Raw genomic sequence first — 20,684 nt, forward strand, 5'->3', positions numbered from 1 at the left:
GGCTTAGATCCGAGGGCTTTCAAGGGAAGGTTCAATCTTGGTAGGAGAGAGCAAATTTCAACAGGCTCTACTAGTTATGTGTTAGCTAGAAAGTTTCAGTTTCTTAAAACTGAGTTAAAGAGGTGGAATAAATAAGTGTTTGGGAATCTTGAATGGAAGAAGAATAGAGTTCTTGCTGATATTGCTGAGCTTGATCGTCTTGACGAGGTGGGGCAGAGTGGGGAATCTTTACGCTCTAAAAGAGCCTCTTGCCAAGCGGTTTTTGCTGAGATTGCTCATATGGAGGAGATTTCGTGGTGCCAGAAGTCTCGGGCTTTGTGGTTAAAAGATGGGGATCGAAATACAAAATTCTTTCATAGACTTGCCAATGCCCACAGAAGATGTAATCATATCAGGCGTATCCGGGTCAATGGTTCTGAATTGTGGAGGGTGGACGATGTGCGCGGGGGAATCGCTTCGTTTTATCAGCAGCTTTACACTGAGACTTTGGATTGGAGACCTACTCTTGATGGTCTTCCTTTTAATTCTATTTCTGCATTAGATAGGGATAGAATTGAGATTCCATTCACGGAGGAGGAAGTGCTTAAGGCACTTTCCAGTTGCAACATGGACAAAGCTCTAGGGGCCAGATGGGCTTACTATGCGCTTTCTTAAGGAGAGTTGGGAGGTGGTGCGAACTGAGGTGATAGGCACTTTTCAGGAGTTTTATTCTCATGGCACATTTGAGAAATCTCTGAACGCATCTTTTATTGCTCTTATTCCTAAGAAGGGCGGTGCCTCTGATATTAAGGACTTTCGGCCAATTAGCTTAATTGGATGTTTGTATAAGCTTATTGCCAAGGTTCTTGTCTCCAGGATGAGTAATGTTTTGGATAGTCTCATTTCAGAATCACAGAATGCTTTTATTGGTGTAAAGCAGATTTTGGATTCTGTTCTTATTGTTGGGGAATGAGTTGACTCTAGATTAAGAAGTGGGGTTCCTAGCGTTTTGTGTAAGCTAGATATTGAGAAAGCTTATGATCATGTTAATTGGAAGTTTGTTCTGTATCTGCTTCGGAAGATGGGGTTTGGTGATAGGTGGATAAAATGGATTGAAACTTATATCTCATCAGTTATGTTTTCTGTTCTCGTGAATGGTTCACCTGCGGGTTTTTTTGCTAGCTCGCGTGGTCTGCGACAAGGAGATCCACTATCGTCTTTTCTTTTCCTCATTGTCATGGAAGGTTTGAGCAGGTTAATGAAAAAAGCGGAAGATTTGGGTTACATCAGGGGGTTCAGAGTTGGCAGAGATGTTGAACATTAGATGCAGATTTCCCATTTATTATTCGCTGATGATACTTTGGTATTTTGTGATGCTGAAGTTTCTCAACTCAGATATCTGAGGTGCACTCTTGCTTGCTTCCAAGCGGTTTCTAGGCTAAAGATTAATGTCGGAAAGAGTGTGCTTGTCCCAGTGGGGGATGTTCCAGATATTTCCTCCTTAGCTGCTGTTTTAGGATGTGGAGTTGGTTCTTTTCCTCTTCCTTACTTAGGATTGCCTTTGGGAGTTTGTTCTACTCGAGTTGGGAATTGGGATCCAGTGATTAATAGATATGAGAAAAGATTAGCAGGATGAAAAAAGCAGTATCTATCTAAGGGGGGGAAAGTCACACTCATTAAGAGTACTCTTTCATCCCTTCCTACCTATTTTTTATCTTTGTTTCAAATTCCATGCTCTGTTGCTAAAAGGATTGAAAAAATTCAGAGGGATTTTCTCTGGGGTGGAAGGGGAGAGGAGTTTAAGTATCATCTTGTCAATTGGGATCAAGTCTGCCGACCGTTGAGGTTTAGGTGGGTTAGGCATTCGAAAAATTGTTCCTATTAATCGTGCTCTCTTGGGAAAGTGGTTATGGAGATTTGGAAAGGAACGTCATCATCAGTGGAGAAGAGTTGTCTCGTGTCGTTTTGGTGAGGAGAGTGGGGGCTGGTCATCTCTTCCAGTCACTATTACGGGAGGCGTTGGTGTGTGGAAATTCATTCGGAAGGGTTGGGATGTTTTCTCCACACATATTAGATTCAAAGTTCGTGATGGCAGACATGTTCGTTTTTGGGAGGACTTTTGGTGCGGCGATCAATTGTTGTCTCACTCCTTTCCTTGGCTTTACAGTATTGCAGCCAATAAGCATGTTTACGTGAGTGATTGTTATCAACTTGATAACAATGGAGTTACGTGGGATGTGCGGTTTAGGCGGCCCTTTCAGGATTGGGAAATGGAGGAAGCTTGTATTTTTTTGGATACGTTGTATAGACAGAAGGATATTGGCAGAGGGTGTGTGATGATCTTTTGTGGGTTCCTTTAGCCCATGGTCGGTGTGGTGTCCACTCTATGTTCATCTGTTTGTCCAATTTCGTTTGTCCTGAGTTCCCTTAGAAGTCTGTCTGGCGCTCTAAAGCTCCTCTTAAAATCGCATTCTTCGTTTGGACTGCCATAATGGGGAAGATTTTGACGTTGGACAATTTGAGAAAGAGAGGCAACATCATTATTAATTGGTGTTGCTTATGTAAAGTTGATAGTGAATCCGTGGATCACATTCTTTTGCATTGTCCTGTGGCGTTTGATTGTTGGAGTTTTATTTTTAGCATGTTTAGCGTTTTTTGGGTAATGCCTAAGCACTCCTCTCAATTGATTAACGCTTAGAAAAGGTGTCCTGTCAAAGAACAAACTCGGGATTATTGGAAGATTGTTCCACATTGTGTCTGGTGGTGCTTGTGGCGTGAGAGGAATAACAGATCCTTTGAAGGAAAAGAATCGTCTTTAGATACTTGAAAAATTCATATTCTTCGTTCTCTGTTCTCTTATGTAAGAGGAAGTGCATACTCCTCGATTGATGATTTCTTTGATCTCTTGGATTCCATTGGTCCTTAGACCTTTTTTATTCTTGTATTAGGGACACGTTCCCTTTTTGAACGTTTTTCTAATATATTTTACTTATAAAAAATAAAAATAAAAAAAACAACAAAGGAGGAGGTAGAATGGAGAAAGGAAAGGAGCAAGCTCACAGCCGTTCTTCTTCATAACAGCCCATCACCGGAATCTCCACCACCAGCCTCCATCATCCGAAGCCGTCCTCTCCACCGCCGGCCGCCATCATCCGAAGCCAAGCTCGTGGTCGTTCAGTCCCGCCGGCCACCATCAAACCCAATCACGACCGAGATTCTTCATACCAGCCCATCACCGGAATCGAGACTTCTTTAGTCGTTGATTCGCTGTCGTCCCAAACCAGCCATCTCCACCGGCCGAGCACACTGCCGTCCGTGTTCCGAGCATCGCTGCAAGCTCACCATCGAGCTTCGCCTCATCCGCCGACCTCTTCATTCCGAGCTCGCCGCCTCCTCCATCACAGCCGACACCATCAAAGCCGGACTAGCAACCACAAGTTCGCCATCACAGCCCACTGCTCACCGCCCCAAGCTCTCCACGGCCAAGCCAACAGCCAAGCTTTCCACAGCTGGCCGATTCTTGCCCACCGTCTATCTCCACCAACCTCGCCAGCCAGAGCTCCACCATCTGAGCTCTCTGTCATTGTCTCCACCGGCAATTTCTCCACAGCCGAGCCATCGATCCCTTGTTTGCTGGCCGCCAATTCAATCCAACCGAGCTCACCGCCGCTACACCACCATTCCATGACCGCGAGCCGCATTATTCCCAATTCACAGCGCTACATCACCGCTAACCCCACAAACCTACTACCACCACCCCACAACCAAACCCAATCAAACCCCACAAACTCACTGCCACTATCCCCACAAACCTACTACCACCACCCCACAACCAAACCCAATCAAACCCCACAAACTCACTGCCACTACCCCCACAAACCCACTGCCACCAGCTCACTTCCACGACTACCATCACCACCACCTCACGCATATATACACACATGAATTTCTCTTCTTGAACTCCAATAGCCCCAACAACTCTCCTTCTCCGGTGCATCCACCGGTGTACTTTTTCATGGTCGATATCAACACACACAAAAACAAACCCAAAGAGACACCAACAGTTGAATACCTTTCAGTCAAGCACGAATCGAGAGTGGAAGGGAAGAGTAGATGACCACGGACCCAGGTGCTGATTCAATCGCGACCCAAGAGAGAATTCTGAGTTAGGGTTCTACCGAATTGGGAATTTTTTAGCTTGGGTAAAGGGTAAAGATAAGGGGTTGTTAGGCTGTAACGGTCAAAAAAATGGGCTATTTAGTATTTTTAGTTTTAAAGGGGTATTATTGTCCATAAAACTCAGATTGTTGATCACGTGACCCCAAATTCACTAATAATGGACGGAAACTTGCTGGACTGGGCTATCTGCAATAAAAAATGATAGTTCAAACGGGTCTTTTTGCATAAATTGTAGTTCAAGGTTTCTTTTGCATGTTTCTCAATAGTTCAAAGTTTTTTTTGCACTTTTCCCCAAAATATATTTATTTTACACAATAAATATTGTAACACTTCAATTAGGTAGATTAAGAAAATGTTTAATAAACCAGTGTAAATCACTTTCCCAAACTAATTATCTCCCATAAAAGGAATGCTGAATTAAAGATTGTAAAGACCAGAGCCAACGGTGTTGACATGGCTAGGAACACTGGCCATTTCTTCTCAATCACCCATGCTTGCAACTAGTATGTAACACCAGTCACCACAATCCCCCGTCATTAGTTCAATAATCTCTAAATAGTTCATTTTAATTCATGTCATATGCAAATGTTTAACAAAAACGAGTGCTAGAAATTAGTGCTGGAATTTGATTTTTGTAATTCTTTGTAGTTTCACTTTTCTCCTTTTCGAAATTAATTAACCTTTGAGACCTCGTAGGGTGTTAAAGAGTGGACTAAATACAACCTAACATTTAAATGTACAAAAATGTCTGCTCAAGGATTTGAACCCACGTTCATATAACCTGCATATTTCTAAAAAAAAAAAAAAAAAAAATCATATTTCTAAAAAAAAAAATCCATATTTCTCATATGTCAAAAAAAAAAAAAAAATCTCATATTTGTTTGTAAGGATTTGAAATTCTCATATTTCTAAATAAAATAAATAAATAAATAAAAAGAAGAAAGAAAAAATAATGGAAACTCGAAAAACAAACATATTTACCTGGAATACAAGCCAGAAACCCCAAAAGGTGTTGGAAATGAGCATGAGAAAGCAGCCAGTTTTCCATGTTTTGGTGGGGAGAACATGAAGTTGACATTCTTGGCTGTGACTGTGTCCAAGAGGTGGTGATGTAACAAGAGTTTCAAAGAGGGGCCCCTATAGAAGGCAATGGTTGCTGCTCCGCCATGCAGATTGTTATACCTGCAACCTTTGCAATGCCAGGGGCTGTCTTCAACTTCACAGTTTCCATTCTGCAATGCAACATTAATTGTTCAAGCACAGTTGAAAATTTGAAGGTCTAACAAAACCAATTCAACATACTCACAACATTGTCAAGTTCCACATTTATGTCACGTCGGTCACGTAACACTAGACCATTAAAGGAACAATATTCACCTCTTACATATAAGGAAGAGCATGCTTACTTTATAACATTATTGAATGTATTTCCCCATTTTCTTTTATGTGGGTTATACAAAACATGTCATCCTGCCTGTTTGGACTTCGATCTGGTAATCCAAATAGTCCATACAAGCTTCAACAATATGTTCTACATCGCACATCTATACCACAGCAACATAAAGAACAAGACTAGAGCAGTTTTGTGTTTAGTTTTGCCTGTTAAATTACCACACTTGTTGGATGGGGCGATCTTCACATTATACATGAAAATTTCTTCATCCAACAAATGAGGTTGTGTGATTATACAAAGCATTTCTAACCTCCTGTGCAGTATACTTTACCTAATTTTGCTAAATGTAAAAACAAAAACTGGTTAAAGACTGAAAACAACAATAAGCAGCAACTTTTATAACTAATAAGTTTAATTCACAGGTTTTATCTTCTTTAAGTACTGCATGCCCAACTTTGAAACTTTCTGTTACCACCCCCCCAACCCAAAAAAAAAAAATCTTGTGATACTGCCAATTTTCGTTCCAAAATAAGTTTAAATCAATTGGCCACATAATTGATAGATGCATCTCTTTAAATAGAGCAATATTATCAATTTGAACAAACTGGAGATCCATATGAATGTGAGTGCATTCTAAGTTTCATATACACAAGGAAAGCCAAGGAGGAAGAATCTGCAGAGGGCAAAAATGAGACGAGGTAGCTTGTTTGTGCCGAGCGAGAGAGAGAGAGAGAGAGAGAGAGAGAGAGAGTATTTTAATACTAATATATATATATATATGAACATGTACATAGCAAACCTGTGGAACCAGAATATGAATTATGGAAGAAGAATGAGGATGCCAAGTGCATTATAGTAACAATGTAAATTAATTGCTCATCCCTGTTCATGTTTGCTTTGCTTATTGTTGTCATTCCCACCTCACCACACACTATCACCATCATTGCTATAAAAGGCAGCATTACATCCTTTGAACAGGACTGTAACCCCATCTCATCTCTCTCTAAGTTACACAAAGGACAGCAAAGAAAAATGAGAGCATAATGAACTAAAATAGATGCATATGCCGTCTTATTCTCCTAATCTAGAATTTTGTTTTTATTTTATTTTATTTTTTTTTTATGCAAGGAGAATTTATATTTTGAAAATTAAAATCTTTAATTCAGATGTGACAGATTGAAGGATAGTTTAAAATAGTATTCTGCCCAAATGGAGCAAAAGTCAATTAGGGCAAATTACACTAACCTCCCGTAGATAGGGTAAATTACAGAAATTCCCCCAAGTGTTGGAAAATCTCACTCTCCTCCCCTCTAGTTAACACCTTTGAAACAAATCAGCCCGTCAAATTCAGTTACTTTGAAAGGTAGCCAACCCCTGTGTGATCACTCTATCAAGCTAAAAATACCAATTCTACCCTTGAAATGTCTATAAAGATGCTTTTGTCCATTTAAACTTTAAACTTGTGTAAAAATACATTTATCAACGAGTATTGATTTAGGGACCAAATTGGCATAATTTCAATTTATGTTTGAGGGGGTGGGGTGGGGGCACCAGCCCACTCACAAAAATTAAATTTGGTAATTGAAAATTCTGTCATCATTCTTTACTCACATAAAATTAAGGTTTTTAATACATGTTGTGCATATACAACTCCAAGGATATCCTTGGTGGAGGTAGGGTGTGTGCGTAATTGCTTTAACTTAAAAAAAAAAAAAAAAAAAAAAAAAAAAAAAAAAAAAAACCTCCAAGGATATTCTCTCATCTAGGTATACCGCATACATGGCTTCAAGAACCCTCAGTTAAATTACCATTTCTGACCTAACATTTAATGGAATTAGGGTTTTTAATTGCTTGAAATTTGGGCTTTAGGGTTTCTTCTGTTCTCTTCTATTTCTCTCACTATATTTGGTTCTTTCTTCTGTGTGTGTGGAGAGTGAGGGACGTAGAGACACCAAAGTGTGAATAGGATCAATCATAATGAAATAAAGATGTTGAAAAAAAAATTGTGAAGTTCAGTTTATGTGTGAATCACATGGTGTTTTCTGATGTAACATATGAATGTTGGTATTGGAAAGTTTCGTATTCTGTATTGAATGCGAATGCAAATGCAAATGAAAATGACTTGATGAAGGAGCCTCAAAAAAATGAGACTCGACTTTATGCAGCAATCATGTGCAGGACAGATTTGAGGTAGTATTAATTAGTGCCAATTTGAGTTTCACAAAACATTTCAACTGTTCGGCCAATTACATATCTTCGATTGCATCCTCCACTCCAAAAGAGAGGTTAAGGGTTCATTCCTGAATATTTATCTATAATAAAAGGAGAAAAAAAAACATAGCTCTAATTGGCTTGGCGATAACTCATATCCAAATTGTACTATCCTTGATTCCGAACAATACATTATGTAAATGAAACATTAATTAAAGTAATTAAGAAAAATAATGAATAGATAAGACATATCTACCTGAGTAAAACTGCAATGAAGAAAGTTATAACCGGAAGGCAGTTTTTAGTTGCAGCAGCCAAACTTGCAGATGTATATGTAAGAGCCACACCATAGAAATTCAAGCTCAAAGTAATCCTAAAAGCAAATAATTAAGACCAATACTCAACATATATGTTTAAAATTTATTCATTCTTACACCACACGTAGATGAGTAATGGGTGTAAAAGGAACCTTTCTTCGAGAGCAAAAATAAACAAACAAACAAATTAAAAGTAATTTTATGAAAATTTAAAAGCATACCCACACAGAGAAAGCATAAAGATCTTGCAGCGGGTCACCAAGGATAGTGATGGCGCGTTTTTCCTTAAGAATTAATCGAAACAATTCAAGAAGGTTAATAAAATGTATACTCTTCAAAAAATAAGAAGAAAGAATTTAATTGATGATAGTATATACACCTTTCAAAGAAAAATGCAAAAGGGGCTAAGAAAACTGTGGCAGCAGCTTGTCTATAGAAGACGAACACAAAAGTGTTCATACCGACATTGAATGCAGCCTTGGAGAGCAAAAACATTACAGAATATATGGACTGAACCAGAAGAACAGCGAAATATTGTTTCTTTCCATCCATTGTCAGCTCTAAATGATGCAGTGATGGGCTTGATTTTCTTCAACTACAAGCCACTTAGTAACTGCAAAATAGATGGGTGGACCATTGTAAAGTGTCACAATGAGTGCTCCTGATACTGCTACAATGGTTCCCACTGATTTTGCTTGACTGCTTGAGCTCCTTATGTCTATCTTCTCCACCCTAAAAATTGAAACATGTTTTTGGAAATTTTGAATTATGCATATATACTTGCTGCAGTGCATTAAAAAGAGTGTTTTTGTATTGTCTTAAGAGGAAGAAAATTACAATGATGCCACCAATTATCTGATCATATTATATGTAATCTATGCATAGAAAAAAAATATATTGAACATTATATATTTATCAACATGATAATCTCGTGATTAGTTTGCTAACCTATGCTAAACAACACGCATACAACAGTGGACTGTTCAAGTTGAAACATTGCAAGCTACACGGTAAAATTATTCTGTATTTCCATTTTTTTAGCACGGTACACTTTAGAACAGAAAAACTCAACTCCATGAATTTGCTTGTTAGATCAAGATTTATCTTTGATATAAAATAGCATAAAAAAAGACATTTAAATGGGGAAAGACAAACTAAATTACTTTGTGCAGCACGAGTTTAGGTGAGAACTGAATCATAACTAGTTGATCTGATTGGATGTGTACAAAATTAAAAGTAGGGCATAAAATCTAATAAAGTAATAAGTGAGAGGACATAAAATTCATGGAATCATGGGGAGGACAAGTCCCCTCAATTATTGGACATAAAATAGCCCCGCGCGCCTTTTACTGCTGAACAAAGAACACTGACCAGGTTATTAATGTATTTTTGCATCCTACAACCCAACATATATAGTATATTTTATGATGTTACTTTATTTATTTATTTATTTGACAAGTTTTTATGATGTTACTTTATGTGTGTGTGTGTGTGTGTGTGTGTGTGTGTTTGTGTATATTTCAAAAGTTCAAGCAAACACACACTCGCTATATATTTTTGTCTATATTTCAAAAGTTCAGGCAAACACACACTCACTATATATTTTTGTCTCAACGTAGGCTCGAACACTCAGCCTCTCCAAAGGGCGGGAGATGCTATACTATTTGGGCTAGAGTCCAATATTATTGAATATTTTATGATGTTTCTCTTGCTTCTTACCATGAGAACATGTCTCAATCGTTCAATCGAAAGACTACTGAATTAATTTCCTGATTAAATAACTAGAGAGGGGATTGTGAACTAATATATTGACATAATCAATCTTAGATGAATTAGAAAAGAGAAAAATGTAATGTAATAAGAGCTGAAAATGGTATCAAATTTATATTAAACAGAAGCATGCAGACCCATAATCCAATATATAATTAACTACTATATTGACATAACCACCCACCACAAGCATTATTTTTGTTGTTGTTGTTGTTGATATATAATTTTTCTAGTTACTATTATTTATAAACAATTACAATTGACAAATTTACTCCTTAGAGCTCAGTACCTGAAAATAATTGCAAGCATGAATGTAAAAACTGGTGTAAGGTTGCCCAATGCTGCTGCCAGACTTGGAGAGATGTAGTTGATGCCTGCATATCCAAATATCTCCAAGCATTTCCTGCAACAAATTCAATTTTCTTTTCTTCAATTATACTTTTTTTTTTTGGATAACAAAGCTTCAATGTAATTAAATAGAGCAATATTATCAATTCGAACAGACTGGAGATCCATATGAATGTGAGTGCATTATAAGTTTCATATACACAAGGAAAGCCAAGGAGGAAGAATCTGCGGAGGGCAAAAGTGAGAGGAGGTAGCTTGTTTGTGCTGAGAGAGAGAGAGAGAGAGAGAGAGAGAGAGAGAGAGAGAGAGAGAATATTTTAGTACTAACATATATATGAACATTTTTATAGCAAACCTGTAGAACTAGAAGATGAAATATGGAAGAAGAATGAAGATGCCAAGTGCATTATAGAAACAATGTAAATTAAATTGCTCATCCCAGTGTTCACTGTTCTCGCATGCATCTGCTTCAACGCTATTAGATAATCTCCAAACCCCAAAAACAGAGTACATCCATGACATAGAACACCAGTTAGCACCAATCAAATATCACCTAAAGCATGGTACTATAACTTGATCAATTGCTGTCAATTATAGGGGTAAGTGCAAAAAACATCCTAAAGTATACTTTTCAAAGCACTTTTACCCCCTATTTAAAAAGGTGTGCAAACAACACCCCTATTATTTTCAATTTGTGCGAAAACACCCCTCAATTAATATAATACCCATTTTACCCTTTTACTCTTCCAAAAATACCCCAACTAAACCTTACTTCTTATTCTTCTTCTTCTTTGTGTGTAGCCCTTATTCGTCATCGTGACCACCATGGCCGCCGCCACCACCAGTCCTCTCATCTCTATCTAACCTTCTGCCACCACCCACAATCACCACCTCCACCACTACCACCCACAATCGATACCTCCACCACTGCTCACAACACCATATTACCATCTCCACCCGTTCACCGCAGCAACTCACCTCTCTTAATCACCGGAAGCCTAAATCATCAACATCACCACAACCACGAAATCCTAAAATCGTAAGAGGCAAAAGCCTTTTCTGTTTTCAGTATCCATACATTGCAAAAAGGACATAAATACCAGTATGTATAGACAGAATTTTCTGCCAAACACATGGTGCAGAGGTAAAGTGCAACTCCGTAGATGGACACATTTTGTTTATTTGTTTATATATATATATATTTTTTTTTGTGGTAATCAATCATAAACACATTTTGTAATTATAGATCGTATTAGTGTGAAAGAAAACACATTTGTATTATGAAGTGATAACCTGACTCTTTTAGAAGTTTCAAGTATATAACCTGACTCTTTTAGAAGTTTCAAGTATATGCTTCTTGCCTTGTTTCACTATGACAATGAAATTAAGCACCAGCTGAAAAAGAGAGACTTGTCATGATAGACTTCATCATAGCTTTTTCCAAAATATTGAAGAACACATGTTACACATCCATCCTATGTTAAGGCTTGAACTTACCTTTGGGAAAGGGATCATAGAAGAAAATCCATACACGCTTGAGCCGTGGCAGAAGACAGAGCTAGCAGGGAGGGGGGTTAACCTTAGACGAAGAAGGCCGAAATCCCCAAATCTAAGAACGAATCATTACCAAATCGAAATTTGTAGGCAAAACTAAGAACGAATCAGCCATCACCACGAAATCCCCAAATCTAAAAACGAATCACCCATCACCACAACCGAAATTTGCATACAAGATAAAATTTTAGAGCGAGACAGAGACAAATATGCAAGACCTAACGCTGGACCGCCATTATCGACGCCGCCGGAGTCCTTGGCAACACTTTCGACGTCTTCTCTTCCATCATCGTCTTTTGATTTGACGGCAGAATTGGCCGAATTCCTACTCCCAGCAGCGGCGCTCCTCCGCGTACTACTCAATCATCCTCGTCGTCGCCGCCCGGGATCTCGTCACCATGATGGGTCGCCAGCCGCCATCGTCTCCTGTGCCTGCCCCGCCGCCGTCTCTTGCGCCGGTGTTGGTGGTGGTGTGTATAATAGTATACATGTATGTGTGTGTGTGTATATACCTGTATACATATATATATGTATGTATATATACCCAGTTAGCAGAAAATATTTTTAGTCAAGCCCTTTTTAGTCATTTCACAAATTTATATATATATATATATATTATAAAATGTGTTGCCAAGGGCATTTTTGTCCTATTTTTATAAATAGGACATATTTGCACAACTGTCATAGTTTGGGAGAGTTTTTTGCTCGAGTGGGATGCAATATGCACTGTAATAGGGGTGTTTTTTTGCACTTGACCCGTCAATTATGATAGGGCCCTTGTCCACTGAATCATAAAATCCAAACAAATCAACCACAGAACAGTATCAGCACACAAAAAAATAACTTTCCTTTTTCTAAATAAATTCTTTTTTTTCTAAGTAAATTCCTTTTTAAATTCTCTACAACACCGATTGTAAACACACATACATAAAGTATTAATACACAAATATACATACACAATGAAGGACTAATAATCATCAATTAAGAATATTGAAACGCCGAGAAGCCACAAATCAGTCAAATTCCTTCACAAAATTCTACAATCCCTAGTCCAATGCAACTTCCATCGCCGCGATCCACTTCCTTCTCATACCACCCATAGCACAGATCAACCATGGTGGTGAGAGAGAGATGCAGGGGTAGAATTAGGGTTGCAAAACTTAGAGAGAGAGGAACGGCTGTTTGGAAAAGGAATGAATAGGGGCAAAATTGACTTTTCACGAGTTTTTATTTTTCACATTGAAAATAAATAAAATATTCATGGGAAATTTAGTCTTTTTAAACATTTTAAGGGCCTGTTTGGATCAAAATAAATTCCTATTGTCATTATGGCAAATCTTAGGGGTAGTCATTGTAATTAACCCAAAGAATAAAAACAACAAGAAGGACAGGAGTAATTTCAGATGAGCCTTTTACAGACATAAATTAAAAACTGAGGAAGAGTTCTGATTTTTTTTTGAAAAGGCGCTATTACTGGAACATTGAAAGATTAGGATTGATTCTGCTTGTAATTTAGCTGAATATACTACTTTAAATTGAACAACATTCAAATAAAAATAAACCCATGTACAACAATTGTATTTGATCGTGTTTTAATAAATCCATCTACAACATATAATTGTCTAATATCAACAATTGTAGATAACAATGTCTAACAAAAAAAAATAGATCCCCAAAATCAGAAAATTCATGTCCTTCAAAACTCTGCTTTATGCTTGAGATCATGTCATGGCATTCCATGTCCAATGCCATGGTCGAATCACCGTAGTAGCACATCTGAGGCTCCATGATCACATTGTTTACATCCATTATATCACCAAGTCTATTAATGTCGTATTCTTCAATATCATTCATCATCATCGTTGAATTTGGCATTGAGAGATTGAGACCGAACGGTGGGTAATGAGCTGGCATGTCAAGATGATCACTCTGGTTGAAGAAAGAAATTGGTTGTTGCTCATGATTAATAATAGGCTCCATTGATGGCATAAAATAATTAGAATTGTTTTCTTGTGTAGCAAGAAAGCTATCCTTCAAGAATTGAACCCCAGTTTTGGCGGCTTCAAATTTTTCTTTCAATTTGGTACTTGAGTCTCTCAATTATTCCCAGGACAGATTGTTATATTGATCATCCCAAGTAGGTTACTTGGTGGTCTCATCATCATCACTTTTCTTGTCCTCATCTTTTACAAATGCTAAAGAAGTAGTACCTTGATGATGATGATCGGCCTCCTCCTCCTTCTTGTTGGGGTCTTCTTCAAAGAAGTGAGACAAATCAAGGGTCCACTTTTTATGATTTTCATCAGATTGTTCTTGGTACGATGTGAACATGTGCCGAATTACATCAGGATCTTTAGGCCACATGTAGGGTTGCTGATCATCATCATCACGTGTGGGATCATAAACAACTATGCAAGCTTCAACACCACATAGAGTAGCTAATTCAACGGTCTTCTTTTCCAAACACATTCTTCTCTTCTGAAAAGAAGCATATCTAGCCTTTTTGAAAAGAAGCATATCTAGCCTTTTTGAAAAGAAGCATATACGTTCTAGAAGAATTCGACATGCTCCGCCTCTGCCTCTGATCTTTCTATCTCTCTCGCTAAATATTTCTCACACTTACTACTACACAGGCCTCCTCTAGCTCTTTATATAAACTTAATTTCTTGCTAGTTAAGTTTCAGAAATCCCTAACTCCTAAGTTGATTAATTTCTTGCTAGTTAAGTTTCCGAAATCCCTAACTCCTAAGTTGAAGAGGATAAATATAGAAAATATAAGTGATATGCTAAAAGATTGTGTAATAGATATCAGTCTCAGCTGCGCGCATAAACTTTCTTGCTAGTAAAGTTTAAGCTTTGATATACATTGATGAGCCTACTTCTCAAACTCCTTAAGCTTTTGAAATTTAATTGTTAATTTAGGGTTTAGCTCGGCGGCAAAGCGCTCCAAGTTCTGCTGATGGACTTGAATAGCGAGCCTTTAGTAACGGGCCTTGTGAATTGCTCACTATTGGGTTTGGGTTTATCTTAAACTTTGTTTGGGCTTCTTGTTAGGCTTTGTTGGATCTACCTTTTTTTTTTTTCTTGTTGGGCTTAATCCCACTGTTTCGGGCCTATTTCTCAACACATAAAGCCTAATAACTAGACCGGATCATCTTTTAAGCCAGGTAAAGAAATGCATTCCTCTTATCTTCTTTTAAGCCCAGAATAGTTATTACATTTTCTTGTCACAATTAAATTAATATATGAGTAGAGGGGAGTTTTGAAATAAGTACAAATTAAACAAAATTTTCATACATTGTTTTAACTCAGTTTTCTGCCGACAATTAATCAACTAAAATTTCTTGATGATTTTTCATATTTTGAAAATATTCACAAGGGTGTTAAAAAGAGTCTCTCTCTCTCTCTCACGAGTTCATGGGGAGGACAAGTCTCCTCAATTATTGGACATAAAATAGCCCCGCGTGCCTTTTAATGCTGAACAAAGAACACTGACCAGGTTATTAATGTAATTTTGCATCCTACAACCCAACATATATAGAATATTTTATGATGTTACTTTATGTGTGTGTGTGTGTGTATGTATATATATATTTCAAAAGTTCAAGCAAACACACACTCATTATATATTTTTGTCTCAACGTAGGCTCGAACACTCAGCCTCTCCAATGGGCGGGAGATGTTATACCATTTAGGCTAGAGTCCAATATTATTGAATATTTTATGTTGCTGCTCTTGCTTCTTACCATGAGAACATGTCTCAATCGTTAAATCGAAAGACTGATGAATTAATTTCCTGATTAAATAACTAGAGAGGGGATTGTGAACTAATATATTGACAAAATCAATCTTACATGAATTAGAAAAGAGAAAAATATAATGCAATAAAAGCTGAAAATGGAATCAAATTTATATTAAATAGAAGCATGCAGACCCATAATCCAATATATAATTAACTACTACATTGACATAACCACCCGCCAGTTGTTGATATATAATTTTTCTAGTTACTATTATTATTGAACAATTACAATTGACAAATTTACTCCTTAGAGCTTAGTACCTGAAAATAATTGCAAGCATGAATGTAAAAACTGGTGTAAGGTTGCCCAATGCTGCTGCCAGACTTGGAGAGATGTAGTTGATGTCTGCATATCCAAATATCTCCAAGCATTTCCTGCAACAAATTCAATTTTCTTTTTAAACATTTTTTTTTTTTTTTTGGATAACAAACCTTCAATATAATTAAATAGAGCAATATTATCAATTCGAACAAACTGAAGATCCATATGAATGTGAGTGCATTCTAGGTTTCATATACACAAGGAAAGCCAAGGAGGAAGAATCTGCAGAGGGCAAAAGTGAGAGGAGGTAGCTTGTTTGTGCCAAGAGAGAGATAGAGAGAGAGAATATTTTAGTACTAATATATATATGTATGATCATGTATATAGCAAAAATAATGAAAGGTAGTCAACCAGTGTGATAACTCTATCGAGCTAAAAATACCTATTCTACCCTTGACATGTCTATAAAGATACTTTTGTCCATTTAAACTTGTGTAGAAATACAATATCAACGAGTATTGATTTATAGACCAAATTGGCATAATTCAATTTATGTTTGAGGGGGTGGTGGGTACAATCACATGACATCATAGAGTGAGGGCCACCAGCCCACTCATATAAATTATATTTGGTAATTGAAAATTTTGTCATCAGTCTTTACTAGCACAAAATTAAGGTTTTTAATACAATGTTGTGCATGTACAACTCCAAGGATATTCTCTCATCTAGGTATACTGCATAGAACCCCAAGTTAAATTTCCATTTCTGAGCTACATTGAATGGAATTAGGGTTTTTAATTGCTCGAATTTGGGGCTTTAGGGTTTCTTCTGTTCTCTTTTCTTTCTCTCACCATATTTGGTTCTTTCTTCTATGCGTGTGGAGAGAGATGGACGTAGAGACACCAAAGTGTGAATAGGATCAATCACAATGAAATAAATATCTTGAAAAAAAAAATGGAAGCAAAATGAACTAAAAGAACATTACAATTCAAATTTTGTAAATTAAGAACAGTAAGTACCATTTGGAATTGAACGAAGGAATGCGAAAAAACTTTCATTACATCGGATTGGCTTGGGATGATAGACCTCTCTGCAAATGCAATTCCTCCGCCCCACCCCATTGCCATCCCTAGCTTGGGAGGGGAATTGAACTTGGGATCTAGGGGAATGGGGCTTTAAAAGGCCTGGCCTTTTACCACTTTGCTTCAATCCACATGATTAATTATCCCATTGCAAATGCTAACGAAAGCCACCTGTGACCTTACCGGAAACTACCAGTCAAAAACATAAGATTATTAGCTGGCAATTGATTGTTTGTGCTAATTGAGGGGATTGGAGAGACTAATGCTCTATATTTTGCAGCTAAAACAATAATTCCAGTTCACAAAATCAGTTTAGGTTCTCATAATTGGGTATGGGAAAATGAGTTTCACTTGCAACAGAATATTACAGACTGGCACACACAAGAAATAGAAACATGGTATATATAATATTTCCTTAACTCTTAAATAATAAAATATTCTTTTCTAATTCTATTTATTCTCTCTAACTTACCCATATACTCTGGATAAGTCCATTTTTTAATTTCTTTTTATACTTAATATTTCACTCTATATTATATTATTTTAATATTAAACATAAATTCTGTTTTCATTAAACACAAACTCTTTTATTTATGTATCTATACTACTATTAAAATACATCAATCATCAAAAAAATACTATATAAAAGAATAAAATTCTATTAAACACAAACTTCTCAGTAATTCTCCCTTCCCTCATTTATAAAATAAATAAATTCTTTTCTTGTTTTGAGTTGTACCAAATTATTTGATATTTGGGACTTAATTTCAATTTGATCATTTATGTGTCTTCACAGCTATATCTTTATCTTCAATTCAGGATTTTGATTATATCCTTCACCCATGGCCTTAAATTCTCAACCATCCAGACTGATCTTGGAGTTGGGAAAGTGTTCAAACGAGAGAGGATATCCAGGATATGGCCTGCTAATAATGACGAACATGCTCAAATGGATCCAATCAAGATAATGCAAATAACAGTCCCTATCAAACAAAAATAGTTGAGCTCAAGAATAAAAACAAGACCACAAACATTCAAAGCTCATTGCAAATAAAATACTCCACAATATACCAAATATATAGTCAAAGTGCAAGTTTCTCTAGACAAAAAATAGCAAATGTAATAAAAGACTATTAGAATGCCTCATTCATTAAATTCAAACACAAAAAAAAAAAAAAAAAAAAAAAAAAAAAAAAAAAAAAACCCTTGCAAATGTGGTAAAGAATGCATCATTCATTAAATTCAAACCACCAAAATTAGTTGACAGAGAGAATCAAGAATACTTGTCCACCACCACATTATACTCCTCTTTGACCACAACAGATTTGTCCACCCACAATCACTTCATCATAATCCAAAGCTATGTATGTAAAATATTCTACAATAAAGTTTTTTTATTCTTTTCGAAGCATAGTAAAACAGTATAACTTCTCTTCGGATACCTTAGTGTAGCCAGTCATAAGGCTTCACTTTCACTACAAATGGACCCTCTTAAAACCACTAGCAACCTGATGGGAAAAAAAAAAAACCCATTAAATTGTGCATCAACAGGTGTCTAGGAAGTATCATAAACCAAGTGAAGCATTCAATTTTAGCATACACTTGAAGCAATTCAATTACTGATTGGTGCCCCAAACGTCTCTTATTGGCAAGTCATTTCCTGACATTCTAGCATTCTAAATCATAGAACATTGGGGCCAACTCTATGAAAATTTTCCAGTGAATGTGGGGAGTGGGAAACACACACACGAGCGCGCGCGCACACATGTATATCTTAGTCCGCCCAGTTCAACACCACTACAATGATGTAACAACATGTATTAATATATTGTCCCGTAGTCTGGTAAAGTGAGCAAAAACCACTAATATGCTGGACACAGGAATATGAGATGCATGAAAAAGTTAAGGATACTGAATGAAGAATGCCAAAATTACATGTTAGATAGAAGAGGGAATTTCAAAGCTAACACACAACATGCTTCTTTCAATCATAAACCACCAAAATAAAAATTAAAGAATTAAAAAATGCGCCAATCATCTATCTTATTGGCAAGTCATTTCATGACTGTCTAGAATTCTAAATCATAAAACATGGGTATCATTGGGGCCACCTCCAGGATATTTTTCCTCTGAATGTGGGGTGTGGGAAACACGCACGAGCGTGCACACACATGTATATCTTAGTCTGCCCACTTCAACACCACTTCCATGAAGTAAGAAATTGTAGTAATATGCAGCCCTGAAAGTCTAGTAGAGTGAGTTTAAGCAATTGGAAAGTAAAAGATTAATAATTTCATTGGATTCAGAAAATTTATAAAAGAATCCACCAAATTAATAAGTCGGACTGGTGGTAAGATGTTCATTCTTATTTTTACCATTTCAACTAGTTACCACCATTTGATAAAAAATGAAGATGGTGATCATGGTGCAATGCAACTGTTGGGGTAAGATGTTCATTTATACTTGCATTTTATCAATTTTGCAAAAAAATTACAGAACCAGTGAAAAATAGGTAACAGAACTGATTCATGTAACTGATGAACTTGCCAACAAAAATTAGTTGATAACAGGGGCAATTTTACACAACTGTTGCGCCAATTTCTTATTTATTTGTTTGTTTAAAAATAAAAAATCATGGCAGAGAGAAAAAATCAGTAGCATCAAAAGACAATAAATGAACAACTTCATTAAACACGGTCCAATCTGGATAAATAGCATCATTAAATATCATACTGAATGCCATATGAAACATAGGAAGCCTGTGAAAGAAGCCCGCTTATATACCTTCTTTTAATTAAGGTTCTAATAGAATTATGATAATTACAAAAGCTTTTAAAAGAACACCAATTTTCTTTACCAAGGAGAGGGAAGACATAAATAACGAAAGTGGACTCATTGACATACCTTTGGTGGAGTTGCATTTTTGTTCTTCTTTCATCTCCTGTTTTTGTTCTTGTTGTTTGGTGATTGACCTGACTGCTTATTGTATGGCTCATTCTTTCGCTTCTTCTCTTGTTTCAGTGCCTCCCGCCTTACCAATGAATTGATATATGGATAATAAGAATTACTGGCATTGAAATCCCTGCCAATAAGATTGATCTGCCCATACAACATATGATAAGAATAAAGGGATTTCCCTATGAGAATGTAAATGGCACCCTCTTTTATACCCCCCAATACCCGTACCGGCTGACCTATTCCACCACCAACTTCTTCGAGGTCTATAGTCCTCTCCAACTTCAACTTCATATCTGTGTTGTTTTCTGGACCAACGAAGATGCTGAGAAGACAGTCTTTTCCAACACACTTTGAGCGAATAAAACAAAGTTTATCATCCCAATTTGTCATAGTGCCTTGTTCACTTGGGAACTTCAAGTCAATAAAGCCATGACCTCTTCTACTTTCATCAATATCAAAATAGAGTAGGCTATTGGATGAAATCCTCCAATAAACCCTTCTGTTTAAGTAGACAGCACTGGGATATATTTTGCTCCCAAGCCCAAATATTTTTATGTTATATGCTTTCCAGGATCTTGTTTCTAAGGAATACACACTGACAGTCATCAATGGTCCAGTCATAGCTCCAGCAGCAGCAATTTCAAATTAGACATTAGGGTTTTTACCTCAGCCTGTGGTGATAAGAAGTAGCTGAAGAGGACTACTACTCTGCCAAGGGTTTCATGAAGCACATCTTTATTACATTTGTAACCCCGCAAACCTCCAATGGCAGTTAATTCCGTTTTGGAATGTGAAAGTGGATTTAAAATGGAAGGGTCATGAACCAAAA

The 20,684-nt window shown here is 36.8% G+C and overlaps 1 pseudogene; it reads right to left on the bottom strand.

Moving 5' to 3' along the window:
• The window catches only part of LOC132283397 (WAT1-related protein At5g64700-like), a 34,217-nt pseudogene that overhangs the window by 3,388 nt on the left and 10,145 nt on the right, over window positions 1-20,684 (bottom strand).

The sequence above is a fragment of the Cornus florida genome, unplaced genomic scaffold (genome assembly GCF_030987335.1).
Source record: "Cornus florida cultivar Cherokee Brave unplaced genomic scaffold, ASM3098733v1 CherokeeBrave_3.0.0_Hap2_Chr11, whole genome shotgun sequence".
In the NCBI taxonomy this organism is placed as follows: domain Eukaryota; kingdom Viridiplantae; phylum Streptophyta; class Magnoliopsida; order Cornales; family Cornaceae; genus Cornus; species Cornus florida.